A 14,184-nucleotide genomic window follows, 5' to 3' on the forward strand; every position below is an offset into this window, starting at 1 on the left:
TTTCTCCCATTCTTTTGGTTGCCTCTTCGGTTTGCTGAGTATTCCTTTTGTAGCACGGAAGCTTCTCAGCTTGATGAAATCACATTTGTCTGTTTTTGCTTTTATTATTTGTGCGACTGGCATCTACGCCAATGTCTTTCAGTTTTCCCAAATGTTCTCTAGTAATTTGATGATATGGGGTTTAGGTTTAGTTCCTTGATGGGTTTTAGTTGCTTTTTGTATAAGGTGTAAAGTATGGGTCTTCTTTCATAGTTCTGTATGTGGAGGTCCAGTTTTCTCAGGACCATTTTTTGAAGAAACTGTCCTTTGAACCTGGGATTGATCTTTACCTCCTTCTTCAAAGATAGATTAGTTGTAGATGTGTGCATTATTTCAGGTGTTTCTTTTCTGTTCCATAGTTCTATATGTCACTTTTTTTGCCTATAGCAAGCTGTTTTCATTGTAACTATCCTGCGCTGTGTCTTGCAATCTGTTATTGTGATGCTTTGAGTTTTGTCAATGCTGTATAAGGTTGCTTTCAGTATTCAGATGTTCTGTGTTTTCATATGAATTTTAGCATTTTTTTTCTCCATCTGGGCAAAATGCTATTTGACCTTTGCTTGGGATCCTATTATGTCTGTAATTTGCTTATGGAATAAAGGATATTTGCATTATGTTGATTTTCCCAGTGAATCAACATTGAAGATTTTTCCACTTTTGTGTGTCTTTTTCCATTTCTTTAATGTTTTGTAACTTTCATTGTAGACATTTTCATGGATATGAAACTGGACACCGAGTTGACACAGAAGTTCAGCTGCTGGGTAAGCTTCCATTTCTGGGGACTGCTCTGCTTCCTGGTAAAACCCAGCTGTGCCTTCACCCTGGACAGGAGCAACTGGTTAGTAGATGTGGCTGCGTCCTGTGGATGGCAGCCCTTGGGCCCAATGGGGAGCAGAGGGAAGGGAAGGGAACCCTGTGTCCTGGAGTTGTGCATCCAGGCTGACAGCAAAAGTGGACTTCCAACCTTTGTGAAGGAAGGTCAAGTGGTGGGAGCCCTATAGACATGTGGAGACAGAAATGTGTTGGTCTAGTGTTCCTAGTATAGAGGAACCACAGAGTCAGAAGTGAATAAGATATTGGGGAATGTGTTCCCTGGTGTTTTGCCGAGAATTATGGGCCAAAGACCATGCTAAGAAAGGAAGACTGGTTCTCCAGTCAGTGGGAGGGAAACCTGGGAAGAAACTGTCAAATGTTTACGCAGAGCACAAAACATAAAAGTCTGGTTTGGAGAGATGTGGTAATAGTTGTTTTGGTTTTAGATTTTTAGGCTACGGGCGATTGGATTGCAAGTACTTCATGCGGTGGGAGTGGAGGGTTGGATGCCATGGAAGAACCTGGGTCATGCAAGGCTTTGGGAGCTGAAAACAGTTTGTGTCTGTATGTCACCGTCCTATAATAGAAAAGGAAAATGGAAGGATTGTGGCGAGGAAGGCAGGCGACTTTGAGGAGAGTTGTAATAGGGAGGAGCTGTAATAGGTCTGCTTGTAAGAACTAGTGGAGTATCAGAGTGTGAGATCCAGGACAGGCCCTGGGGAGAAACCTTAGGACAAGTGAGGGAAGGTATATCAATAGGTGGGCAGAGAGAATTTTCAGGAAGGACTGGGGCATTGGTGTTGAGTTAATCAGGAAATTCAACCAAATTCTCCAGAGTACCAAGAGATGGAGAAGATGTTATCTGAAAGAAAACTGGGTTGATAGGGAGCTTAGGAACATGGAGAACCTGATTTAGCCTGGGAATGGTTTGTGCCTTGTAGAAGTCAGAAGTTGGGCTGAGGAGTTTCTCTTGGTAAATATATTTTACTTGGATTTCAAAGGAGTGTCTGTCATGTGCCCACATTTGTTCTAGTTATTTAAGGTAATGCAGAGAGCATCATGAGGGTCCTTGAAAAAGTTTGTGGAAAGAGGGATTTGTAAGGTTGTTTCATTGTGTGTGTGTGTGTACAGAGAGAGAGATAGAGAATTATCCTTATCCATTCAAGTGATGATGTTTGAAGTCTTCAACAATTTCTTGTTTTCCCTGCTGAGAACCATACTGCAATAAATATTGTGGTGGACGTATCTCTCTGATACAATACGTTCATGTATTTTGGGTTATAGCCAGTGGAGGGATTGCTCCATCATATGGCAAGTCTGTTTCTGGTTTCTTAAGAAATCTCCATACTTTTTTCCACAGCATCTGCACTAATTTACATTCCCACCACCACTGTGTAAGTGTTCTCCTTTTCCCACATCCTCCTCATCATTGTGACTCTCTGTCCTTTGGGTTTTAGCCAGTATGTCCGTGTGAGCTGATATCTCATTGTGGTTTGGATTTGCGTTTCCCTGATAGCTTGTGATGTTGAACATTTTTTTTCTGTATTTGTTGGCCATCTGTATATCTATGGGGAACTGTCTGTTGAGTTCCTTTGGCCATTTCATAACTGGATTGGTTGGATTTTTTTGCTGTTCTTTCTTTATTTGCAGATATATTCTTGATATTAATCCTTTTCATATAGGTAGCATTGGTCTGTGTGTCACATTTTATGCAAGTGCTATGATATTTTCTTTAGTGTAGATATCTAGAATGCTTTGATTCAGATGCTGTGAGGCATCCAGGTTAATATTTTTTTTGGGCAGGCAGAGTTAGACAGTGAGAGAGAGAGACAGAGAAAAAGGTCTTCCTTTTCCGTTGATTCACCCCCCAAATAGCTTCTCCGGCAGTGTGCAGTGGCCTTCTCGCTGTGCTGATCCGATCGCAGGAGCCAGGTGCTTTCTCCTGGTCTCCCATGTGGGTGCAGTGCCCAAGCGTTTGGGCTATCCTCCACTGCACTCCCGCGCCATAGCAGAGAGCTTGACTGTAAGAGGAGCAACAGCAACAGAATCCGGTGCCCCAACCGGGACTAGAACCCCGGGTGCCAATGCCACAGGCAGAGGATTAGCCTAGTGAGCCACAATGCCAGCCTTGTTTCGTTTTTTGCTCAGGAACACCTTAGCTATTCTGGATCTTGTGTGATTTTGTATGAATTTTTGGTTTGTTTAATGTAATTCTGTAAAGAATGTCATTGCTATTTTGATAAAAATTTAATTGAATCTTTAGGTAGCGTTAGGTAAGATAGAGATTATAATTATGCTGATTCTTCAAATTCACCAAAAGGGATATCCTTCCATTTGTTGTGTCCTTGTTGATTTCTTTTATCATTGTATGGTGATTTTCAGTATAGAGCTCTCTGGATTCTTTCGTTAAATTTAGTTTAAACATTATATTTCTGTGCTTATTGTCCTTGGGAATTTTATTGATTACAGTCAGTAGTTCATCATTAATGTGTAAACGCTGCTGCTTACACAGTATGTTTATTTGTAACCTATGACTTCACTTAATTGTTTCACCAGTTCTCGCAGTGTTTTTGGTGGATTTTTGTAGTTCTTTTCTGGTATCATATCATGTCACCTGTAAGCAGTTAGAATTTCAGTTTCTCTTTATAATCTAGGTGCTATTTCTTTCTTCACCTTTCTTTCTCTTGTGAAAATTTACAGTACTGCTTTCAGTAAGAGTGGTAAAAGGGGACATCCTTGTGTTACATGTTTGACAAAAATGCTTTCACTTTTTGCCCATCGAGCCTGCCATTTGCCGTACAGTTGTCATACCTAGCCTTTATGAGTTTGATGCCTATTCCTTCTATACCCACTTTGTTGAGGTTTTTTTTTTTTTATCATGAATGGGATTGAATCTTTTCAGGTTATTTCTCTGTATCTAATGAGATGATAATGTGGGTTTTTTTTGTTTGTTTGTTTTTGTTTTGAACAGGCAGAGTGGATAGTGAGAGAGAGAGACAGAGAGAAAGGTCTTCCTTTTTGCCGCTGGTTCACCCTCCACTGGCCGCTGATGCTGGCGCATCTCGCTGATCCGAAGCCAGGAGCCAGGTGCTTCTCCTGGTCTCCCATGCGGGTGCAGGGCCCAAGCACTTGGACCATCCTCCACTGCCTTCCCGGGCCACAGCAGAGAGCTGGCCTGGAAGAGGGGCAACCGGGATAGAATCCGGTGCCCCAACTGGGACAGAATCCGGTACCCCGACCGGGACTAGAACCCGGTGTGCTGGCGCCGCAAGGCAGAGGATTAGCCTGTTAAGCCACGATGCTGGCTGATAATGTGGTTTTTTTAAAAAAAGTTTTATTTCATTTATTTGTAAGAATTATAGAGATAGAAAGAGCGAGACCAGGTGAGTGACAGTGAGAGAGTACACCCCCCAAATGACCACGATGGCCAAACTGAGCCAATGTGAAGTCAGGATCCAGGACCTTCTTCTGGGTCTCCCATGTGGCTTCAGGGGCCCAAGGAATTGGGACATCCTCCACCGCTTTCCCAGCACGTTAGGAGGGAGCTGCATTGGAAGTGAAGTTGACAGCACACACACTGGCACCCACATGGAATGACAGCACTGCATGCCGTGGCTTTAATGCGCTGTAACACAGCACCAGACCTGCTCTCTGACTCCGGGCAGCAGCCTTGGGCACCGACCAGGCCAAGGATGTTGGGTGGGTGTCCGCTGCTCAGTACCCTGACCACAGGCAGTTTGACAGAGTGCTGTGTCATTTGGGAGTGGCTGGGTGTAAGCTCGCACGTCCAGAGAGCTCCGCACTGAGCTTCTGATCGGCTGGATAGGGATCGACAATGTCCCTGGAGTGCTCCTGATCGTGATGAGCACCGGGCCACATGCCAGTTTGGGGCTAAGGTCGCTGACCCTGGTTCATCAATGCAATGCGGACCCTTCCATTGATGCTGTGTTTCCTGGGAGGAAGGGGTGGGTGTTAGTTGGGTGGCGCTTGCACAGTAGACCTCGGGGAGAAATAGGCGATGTCCACGGCAGCAACATCATTGTCGATTGGCGGTGGCATTGGCAGGAGCGATAAGGTAGGCTTGGACAATGCGGGAGGGTTTAGCTGCGTTTAAGCTTATGGACAGAGAGATGCCCAGGGCCTGCCTCAAAGGACCCTCAATCCTGGGCTTTTCTAGCAGCATTCTCCCCCCAAATCTGCAGGTTTGGCGGCAGTGAGGGTGGGCAGCAGCTCAGCCATGAGGAAGCCAGAAGTGGATGTCTGCCTCCCCTCCTCCATCCCAGAGGAAAAGGATGTGAAACTAACCCAGAGTGGACGCTGAAGCTCATCTTCCAAGCAGTCTTCAATTTCCAGAGACTGCACGGCTTCCTGCCCAACCCCAGCTGGGCCTTCTTCCGGAGAGGAGCAACTGGTGAGCAGATGTGGCCCCCTCAGTGGTGGCCATGGCCTGGGTGTCCAAGGGGAAGGGAAGGGACTGCCCGTCCACTGGGGTTGGGCGACGCAGTCACACAGTGATGTGGACTTCCATCCTGTGACAGGGAGGGTCATGTAGGGTAGCCCTACAGGCATGGGGTGAAATGTAGGGGCCTGGTGGGCTTCAGTAGAGTGGAGACCAAGGAGAGAGGGGTGGATAGGATGTTAGGGAATGAGTTCCCCAGGGCTCTGCAGAGAATTAGGGGCCAAAGAACATGGTAAGAGGGGAAGCCTTGGGTCTCCAGGAAATGGGAGGGAAACCTGGAGGAAAAGTGTGTGCGGTTGAGTCAGAGTACAAAACCTAAGAAGTCTGGTTTGGAGAGACATGTTAATAAAAGTTTGGGTTTTAGATTTTGGGGCTAAGAATGACGGGATGGAGGTATTTTTTGTAGTGGGAGTGGAGGGTTAGATGCCATGGAAGAACCTGGGGCATGCAAGGAGTTGGGAGCTGAAATCAGGTAATTTCTGTATATCGCCGTCCTATGATATAAATAGGGATAGGGAAGGAGTGTATGGAGGAGGTCAGGTGACCTCACTAGAGTTATAATAGGGAGGAGTCAGTAGGTCTTCTAGTAGAACTGGTGGAGTCTCTGAGTGTTAGACCTGGGAAAGTGCCTGGGCATAAACCTTAGGAAAATGAGGGTAAGAAAATGGTGAGGAGTGTAGTATGGTCTTTCTTAGGGACTGTGGTACGCGTGCATGGTTATTCAAGAAACTTCGAGAAAGGTGTCAGGCATACCAGGGATGGAGAGAGGCTTATCTGGGAGAAAACTGGATAGGTGTTGTGCTTAGGAAGACAAGAACCTGATCTAGCCTGGAATGAAATTTGTGGCTTGTGGTCAGCTTATAGAAGTGTGAATTGGGGCAGAGGACTCTCTCTTGGTAAAGGTGTATTTCTTATCTTTCAAAGATGTTTCTGTTATGTGCCAGCATTTGTTCTTGTTATTTAATGTAATGCAGGGAGCAACATGAGGTACTTTGAAAAGTCTGTGGAAAGAAGGAGTTGTGAATTTGTTGTCTTTCAAGACATGTTGATGAACTGTGCACAGCTTTGTCGTGGTGCATGTTTTCCATATCCTTCTAGGCAGCTCTGTGAAACCTTCTGTTTTCACGGAGTTTTTGCTCTGATTGTTGTTTGGAGGCTGGGGATGACTTGACTCCTGCAGGTCTTAACCAGGTGTGAGTTCTTGAAATATCTTCCCCTTACGTTGGAATGTATACTTTGTAGTACTTCCTATTCCTCATTTGATACCGTCCATCTCTGATATTTCCATTTGCTTTTATGAGCCATTAGACTATGTGTTTTTGTTTCACACTGTTACATTTATTAGGAATGCAAATTCTTCTTTATGTTTTATTTTATAGGATGTTATTTTTCACAATGCAGTGTTATTTTTGAGTAACACTTATTCAGAATTATATAGCTTTTATACTCTTACTTTGTACGTTATTTCTACAGAAAGATTTTCAAGCTTACATTTTTATAAAAGTCATGTGATTTTCCGCCGACGCCGTGGCTCAACAGGCTAATCCTCCGCCTAGCGGCGCCGGCACACTGGGTTCTAGTCCCAGTCGTGGCGCCAGATTTTGTCCCGATTGCCCCTCTTCCAGGCCAGCTCTCTGCTATGGCCCGGGAGTGCAGTGGAGATTGGCCCAAGTGTTGGGCCCTGCACCCCATGCGAGATCAGGATAAGCACCTGGTTCCTGCCTTTGGATCAGAACGGTGTACCGGCCGCAGTGCCCTGGCCGCAGCGCGCTGGCCGCGGTGGACATTGGAGGGTGAACCAACGGCAAGGGAAGACCTTTCTCTCTCTCTCTCACTGTCTACTCTGCCTGTCAAAAATTAAAAAAAAAAGCCATGGGATTTTCCAAGTTTAGAATTTTATGAAAATACACATTTTATAGATTAAATTTTCTGTAATATGAGTGGTTACCTATTTTATATAAATTTCCTTTAAAGATTGATATTGTCCCCAGTGAATGTATTTATTTTTTAGGTTAAAAAATTCTTCTATATATTTTATAGAACAATACTAAAAATAAAGTGACATTCCCTTCTTTCTGCTCTCCTTCCAACACTGTCTCTCCCAATGTACCTCTTCCTTTCTTTTGACCTTTGTCCCTCCCTTTCGTGCTTCCTTACTTTCATCCATTTTTAGATAGTTTTTAAATTTGCATTACAGTAAAAAGGCTAAGTTCTTTACCAAATAAGATGTTCAGGAACTAAAAAACAGGGGGTCCAGTGTTTGGCATCACATATGGGTGCGGTTCAAGTCCCATTTACTCCACTTCTTTTTTTTTTTTTTCTAGATGTATTCATTTATTTGAAAGGCAGTGTTACAGAGAGGCAGAGGCAGAGAGAGTGAGTGAGAAGTCTTGCATTCCATCCACTGGTTCACTCCCTGGAAGGCCACAGCTGCTGGAGATGCACTGATACGAAACCAGGATCCAGGAGCTTCCTCAGGGTCTTTCCAGGCAGGTTTAGGAGCCCAAGGACTTGGATCATCTTCCACTGCTTTCCCAGGCCATAGCAGAGAGCTGAATCAGAAGTCGTCCAGCTGGGACTTGACCCAGCACCTATATGGAATGCCGGCCCTGCAGGAGGCGGCCTTACTCATAATGCCACATTTCTAGTCCCTAGTCCATTTCTGATCCTGCTTGATGCTAATTCACCAAAGCAGAAGAGGACAGCCCAAGTGCTTGTCACTTTGCACCCATATGGGACCCATAAGCTCCTGTCTCCTATCTTCATCTTGGTGCAGTCCTGGCTGTCTTGGCAGTCCTTCTAGAGTGTACATGGACTCTGGCATGAACAATTACAGTAGGAGAAGGAATAGGTCACTGCATTTTTCCTTTGTGTACTTGGTAACTCTGTTGCTGCTAGGTTACTCATGTGAGGAAATATAAACTGTGACAGTTATAGGGTCTAGGTTATGAGTCCTCATTTAAGGAGAATCCTGCAATGGAGCGGGATCTCTGACATCCCACCCATCCCCAGTCTCAGTTCTTAGGAATTACACACATCTTGCTGATCCTGCCCTGATTCTCATCTGTTTCTGTCCAGGTGACAGCACTGTCCATCGTGCCCTCACAGCTATATTGCCAAGCAGCCATTTGGAAGCAAGTCTTCCCACTACACCAGCCTGGCACATTGTGTGTCCTCCAGAGGTACCATAGACTGGAAGTGTATCAAATGGAGCCTGGCTAGCTGGACAGCAGTGACCAGTGAGACATGACGAGACCTCAGAAGGAGAGTATATGTGTGGACTTAACCTCAGGCTCCTCTGCACCCTAGATTTACTGCAAACACACAGGTAAGGTATAAATGGCGTCCACCTCAGAAATGAATCACATTCTGAGTCTATTACTTTCCTACCTGGGCAGGCTTTTCACTCATTCTCCTTCTCGTGCTTGGCTCACAGAGTGGGGATAGAATGATGGAGATGCATGCATGTGTGTTCCTTTCTAAGTGCATCCTTCAATTCTCCCTGCCTAGGGCTTCATTGCTCTTCAAGGGCAGGGGAAAAGCTGCCTCAGTGGTGTTATATTTGTATCTTCTCTGCTCCCCGTACTCTTTGTAACTCTCAGAATCCAGGCACAGACATTCACGGGTACACTCTTTTTTCAGCAGGCAAGAGATTTTACAAAGGGAATCCGGTCTCCTACCCTGCACCTATGTACACTGCACAAAAGTCAGTCCTATCAAGTGTACAAGTTTAGTAACTGGAAGCCACTGGTGGGCTGCAGCCCAATTCCAAAAGAAAGACAATTGTTATTTTTGGAAACAGACTTTGTGCAAACTAAAATAATGTAGATACAGTAGCCTGTCAATAGAGTCCTTAATATTTTTCCTAATCCTTTTTATCCTTGGAGTTGGTGCTTTCTCATGTAAAGAACCTGCAGAATCATGGATTTAATGCTGACTTAAGTTGGCTTTCCAAAATATCAAATATCAGGCATTATCTGTGGGTTCAGGACCTTCATGAGTTTGAAGATCATGTCGCTTTACATGGAGCCTTCTCTGTAAAGAAAAGACAAAGGGATTTGTCCTTTGCTAAAATGTTCAGTGGTGTAGCAGTAGAAAGGGGGGTCTGCCACTGTAGCACAGTGAGCTAAGCTGCTGCCTGCAGAGCCTGCATCCTATATGGGCGCTTGTTTGAGTCGCTGCTGTACTGTTTCTGATACAGCTCCCTTCTGATGGCCTGTGAAAGCAGTGGAAGATGGCCCAAGTGCTTGTTCCGCTGCAAACCCATGGGAGATCCAGAGGATGCTTCTGGCTCCTGAGTGGGGCCTGGCCCTGTCCTGGGTATTGCAGCCATTTGGGGAGTGCATTGAATATCTATCCCTCCCCCTCCCCCTCTCCTTCTCTCTCTCTCTCTCTCTCTCAAACTGCATTTCAAATAAATTTTAAAAAGTTCTTATTAGAAGAAAGATCACATAAGTTCCCTATCATCCTCTTTTTTTTAAATATTTTTTTTTATTTTTTACTCGACAGAGTTACACATAGAGAGGATAGGCATAGGCAGAGAAAGAGAGAGAGAGGTCTTCCATCCACTGGTTCACTCCCCAATTGGCCACAACGGCCAAAACTGCGCCGATCAAAAGCCAGGAGCGAGGAGTCTCCTCCAGGTCTCCCACACGGGTGCAGGGGTCCAAGAACTTGGGCCATATTCTACTGCTTTCCTAGGCCATAGCCAAGAGCTGGATTGGAGGTGGAGTAGCTGGGACTAGAACTGGCGCCCATATGGGATGCCGGCACTTCAGGCCAGGGCAATAATCTGCTGCGCCACAGTGCCGGCCCCCCACCCCCAATCCTCAAAATAACATCTTGTAGGTGACTGTAGCTTTCCAGATGTTTGGTAGCCCTTGACTAAACCCTTGATTTATTTGTCTAAAATGTGCAACTCTCTTTCATGTACCAGACAACTGTGTTGGAAGAGATTCATGAGATTTCCTTAGCAGGGGCCTCTCTGTGTGTGAAAAGGCCCTTTACTCTTTGAACACAGTTCCCTGTGTGTGTCCCGAGTACCTGTTTGAGAAGACACAAGGTTTGATGGAAGGATGTGATCTCGCAGAGAGGCCTCAGAATAAACCTAGACCCTTGGCTTAACTACTAACCATCATTTTCTGTTTTCCTCTCCTTTCCTTGTCCTGGTTACAGGGACTGACCTGTAGGAAGAGAGTCTTGCTGAAATCCTGAACCTGCACTTGCAACTATAGAGCATCTATAGCAGGTGAGGGGGACATCAGCCTGTGGGCCACCTGGTGCCCACAGAATCATTTCGTCGAGGTCTGTCAAGCTAGCCATCAGCATGAATTGAAATTCATTTTAGTATAGGAGCCCACTTTTTAAGTTGATAATTTTGTGTGACCCTCAGATTGTGTCATTCATATCACAATGGCCCTTTTCCCAGAAAGCATTCCCCACTCCTGCTCTTGAGGCAGGGGGTTAATCTAACCCCCACAGAAATTCTAGATTAGTTGTGTGCCGCCCCAGTGTGCCTCAGATACCACGCTGGAATAGTGACACCTCTCTCACAGATGTGTGGGCCTGTGTGAGATTATCTTGGGGTCCTTAGTAGAAAGGCATATTGCAGGCAGTGTTCTGTAAATGCTTGGAGATATGTGACTTGATGCTGCTTCTTCCAGCTTTCAGCCTGGATGCCTGTCACCAAGTCTTGGGCAATGAGTGGAGCCACCTGGCCGTGGAGCTCAGAGTTGTGGACAGCTGGAGCAGAGTATTTAGGTGAACAATTGTGACTGCAGTTCTGGAGCTCCAGTCGAATGGTGGTACTGGGAAAGTCAGCCTCAGCCCTTCCTCCATTAACCAGAGCTTCCCCACTAGCCCTGGAAAGAAGCAGCTGCTCTTGACAGGTAGGTCTGAAAGACAGCAGGAAGCTCTCCGCCAGATGGAGGTCACCAGGGTATCTGCAGGGAAAGGGCGACTTGGCTTCTCTAGTGCTCCGTGGGGTCAGTTTGACATTGGAGACGACAGCATATAAGAGAGATTGTGGGATTGACCCTGAATTAAGGTCATCGGAGTGTGAAATTGCCACTTACTGGTTGTTTGCTTGGATGAGAAGTTTGAAACTCCCAGGTGTTTACGCTGTTGTTTTCTCATTTTCAAAATTTGGCTAATAACATACACCTTGTTTGATTAATTTATTACTAAGTGAAAAAAAATTATAAGTGTCCAGCCTTATAAGAATTGTACACTAAGTTAAATTTTTGTTACTATTTTTGTACTGTATTTATGAAATAAAATTTAGCATACATTTTCAAATATATGAACGGCTTTCAAAAAGTTCAAGAAATATGCCTGTTAGCAAAACCTACGTGTAGATTTAAAAAGCTTTTGTAATGAATAACACCTTTCATTTATATTTATTTTTATAATTGTGTATTATTTGTAGGGCAGACAGAGTGAGAGATAAAGAGACGCACAGGCATTCCATGTAGTGGTTGACTCCCCAGATTCCCCAAATGCCTCCGCTTATATCTATCTCATATCTTTGGAGGTGTTATGTAATTCATCATCTGCACTCCCCTCCATTCTTACGTACTCTATGTAATTCTATTCAAGAACCTCTTATGCTCAGGTTTCTCCAAAACTGAGTTTTCACACTCATGCTAGCCCTGTGAGGGAAACTTCCTCCAGATAGGGGTCGGACTGAGCAGAATTACAGAGGTGCTCCTCACTGCCCCCAACAAAAGGCTGAATGCAGGTTAATTGTATTCTAATATGTGTTGTTTGTATAAGGTGTTTTACAATTTTTGTTGTCCATGTCATGCTCATTATTGTGGAGTGAGAACTCTTGTGTGCGGTATGCATTTGTACATTTTTGGAAAGATTTATTTATTTATTTAAGAAGTAGAGTTACATAGAGAGAGAGAGATCTTCCATCTGCTGTTTTTCTCCCCAGTTGGCCACCATGGCCAGAGCTGGGCTGATCTGAAGCCAGGAGCTTCTGCAGGTCACCCACGTGGGTCCAGGGGACCGGCCATTCAGGCCAAATTCCACTGCTTTCCTATGCCACTAGTAGAGAGCTGGATCAGAAGGGGAGCAGCCAGGACATGAACTGGTGCCCACGTAAGATGCTGGTGCCACAGACTGAGACTTAACCTGCTATGCCTCAGTGCCAGCCCTGGATTTGTCCGTCTTATTTGTTGTGTCACTATGGTAACCTCCCCAAATAATTCTGTTTCTCTTTGGCATTAGGAGAAATAACTACTCAAAAAAAATCTAAGCTTTCTTGGTGCACATGACTTAAATAAAGCTAGGGGAGACTGCTTGTCTTAAATTTGCTGATGAAGAGAAATGCATTGTGCAGTGAGTTAAGCTATGGATTGCATCACATGTATCCCATGTTGGAAGGCTGGATCAAGTCCCAGCAATTCTGTAATTCTGATCCGGGTTCCTACTAGTAGGCCTGGGAAGGCAGTGTGTATGTCCCAAGTAGTTAGATGTCAACTACCAAGTGGGTGGTACAGATGGGATTTCTGGTTTGTGGCTTGTGTGTGCCCCGGGCCTGGCTTTTGAAAGCAGTGTGGTAATTCACCAGCAGATAGACAGTCTCTCTCTGCCTCCTCCTGCTGCTGCCCACCTCCTCCTTTCTTAATCATTCTCCTTTAAAATATATTTTGGTGAAAAAATATTTTCAGAATCATTAACATACATTTATGCCTGGGTTTGCTGGTGAAGCAAATATTATTTATTTTTAAACCTATTTTCGATCATAATTTTACTTGTTTTAAACATTTTGCATCTAGCTGGAGATGTTCCTAACAGTTTTTGTCAGTCCCTGAATCTTAAAATTTAGAGAGGATGATTTTATCCTTTACTTCTGGATTTGCTTGATGTATTCAAACTGTTCTCAAGTAGTGGGATGAGTATATGAGCTGATTGTTCTATTTGTGTTTATTTCTTTATTGTTTTACTAACTCCCCTAGGAAATGAAGACTTAATGTGTAGTGTGGATGGTCCCTGATGTTCTCTGCTGTATTTGTTATGATTTCTTGGAAAGACTTGAGTCTTTAAGATACTCAGCAACAAAAAAACAAACAGCCCGGTTAAGAAATGGGCAAAGGACTTGAATAAGCAGTTTGCAAAAGACAGAATCCAAATGACTGACAGAGACATGAAAAAGTGTTCAGGACCACTAGCCATCAGGGGAATGCAAACCAAAATCATGAGGTTTTACCTTGCTCCCCAGTTAGAATGGCTTTCATTCAGAAATCAACAAGCCAACAGCTGATGAGGATGTGGGGAAATAAAGTACCCTAATCCACTGTTGTTGTGAATGTAAACTGGTACAGCCACTGTGGAAGATAGCATGGAGATTCCTCAGAAATCGGAATATATAGACTTAGTAAATGAACCAGACATCCCACTGCTGGGAATTTACCGAATGGAAATGAAATCAGCATATGAAAGTGTTACCTGTACCCCCATGTTGATCACAGCTCAATTCACAATAGCAAGATATGGAACCTACCCAAATGTCCATTAACTGAGGAACAAAGAAATTATATGTACACTGGGGAATATTACACCATTAAAAAAAAAACGAAATCAATGCTTTCATTTGCAACCATATGCAAGGAATTGGATGCTTTGTGAAATAAGCCAGTCTCAGAAAGACAAATACCATCTGGTCTCCCTGATCTTTGGTGCCTAAAAGAGTACCTAAAATGTATAGAAGTGAAATTGAAACTTTGAAATGTGATGACTGTGCTTGTTTCATCTGCTGAGAGACAGATGTTTTCCATACTCTCTGTTCAACTCTTTACTTAGTGCATGATTAATTTTAAGTGTTTGAAGTTCATTGAAAATAGATCTTAGTGAAAAAAATAAGAATG

The 14,184-nt window shown here is 44.2% G+C and overlaps 1 long non-coding RNA gene across 1 annotated transcript; it reads left to right on the forward strand.

Annotated features, from left to right (window-relative positions):
- Positions 1-739: 739 nt before the first annotated feature.
- On the forward strand, positions 740-13,356 carry LOC133750911 (uncharacterized). The gene is made up of 6 exons (XR_009864743.1): positions 740-800; positions 5,055-5,263; positions 8,390-8,639; positions 10,487-10,559; positions 10,975-11,199; positions 13,276-13,356. It is a non-coding gene; the product is annotated as an uncharacterized LOC133750911 (long non-coding RNA).
- Positions 13,357-14,184: the final 828 nt, after the last annotated feature.

Source organism: Lepus europaeus, chromosome 21 (genome assembly GCF_033115175.1).
Source record: "Lepus europaeus isolate LE1 chromosome 21, mLepTim1.pri, whole genome shotgun sequence".
In the NCBI taxonomy this organism is placed as follows: domain Eukaryota; kingdom Metazoa; phylum Chordata; class Mammalia; order Lagomorpha; family Leporidae; genus Lepus; species Lepus europaeus.